Genomic DNA, 1,183 nt, shown 5'->3' with positions numbered 1-1,183 from the left:
ATTGCCCCCCCCCCCCCACCACCACCACCACCACCACCACCCCCCTCCGTTTGTTTATTTCCAACCCGAGTCGAGGAAACTTGTCTGACGCTTGTGACACAGTTATTCCACCTGCCTCGTGCGAATGGAATTCTGATTTTAGTTTGCATATGATAAAGGGAAAATGTGAGGTTTCGTGATAACGGAGATTTTTTTTTTTTGCGAATTCATCGAGGCAAGAATCATGGAAATTTCTCGAGCGCCTCAACTCCGAGAGCTTAACCTGCTTAGCTACGGTACGCTTGGCATCAAGAGGGATGAAGAACATGCTTCACAACTGCGAATGGAAAATCGACTGCTAACGAATTTGAATCGAGCATCAGCAAAGTCTGTGTCGAATCGTGGAAAAAGAGAGAGAGAGAGAGAGAGAGAGAGAGAGAGAGAGAGAGATGGGGTACAGGAGGAATTGAGGAGCGATGAATTCCAGAGATTACTAGAAAGATTCACCCATGAATTACAAAAAAGATGGTGAAGGAGGTAGATCGTTAAAAACCTTTGGTCTCTCAACGAGGATCATCAAAATCCAGAATGAGGGAGATTCAGAATGTATTTCACGGTGGCACTTGAATGTTTATATATAGATGACGGGGTCTGCGGGGTGTGGCGATGGTATTTGGCGAGGCAAATTCCAATTCATCTCGTGCAATCAATCTTGATTGGAACTTGAAAGTTGAACGACACACACTGACTCGGTGAAGTTCATTCGTGTGAATGCAACGGCCAGGCTAACATTGCATGTCTTCAGCTTATGACGGCAATGTACCGTTAGCCTTTTGTTTCTTTTTGAGATTATCGACAGCCATTTCTGGGGCTATATTTTTCCACAGGAGCTCCAAATGGGGACGAATAGACAGAGTGATGGAGTTTTGCATGACAATATTCATGGAAAACATTTGGAGGCGAAATTTCCCAGGTATCACTCCCATTTCAAGATCAATTTTCTCCATTTACCGCGGAATTGAAAATCCGAGGGGAAGGCAGTGACTACGTGTATCGAATAATCACTCTCGTCTACCGTCTACGTCACGAATCAAAGTGAAAAGAGCGGCTACGTCATCTACCTGTCTCAAATGAATATTTATATTCACTGGTGAGGTGCGTCCTCCCTGCGGACGAGCGGCGCCAAACAGCCGTTTGTAATCAT

The sequence above is a fragment of the Diachasma alloeum genome, unplaced genomic scaffold (genome assembly GCF_001412515.2).
Source record: "Diachasma alloeum isolate Michigan unplaced genomic scaffold, Dall2.0 Dall_scaffold_00280, whole genome shotgun sequence".
In the NCBI taxonomy this organism is placed as follows: Eukaryota; Metazoa; Arthropoda; class Insecta; order Hymenoptera; family Braconidae; genus Diachasma; species Diachasma alloeum.
Note: the sequence above shows the minus strand (reverse complement) of the source record.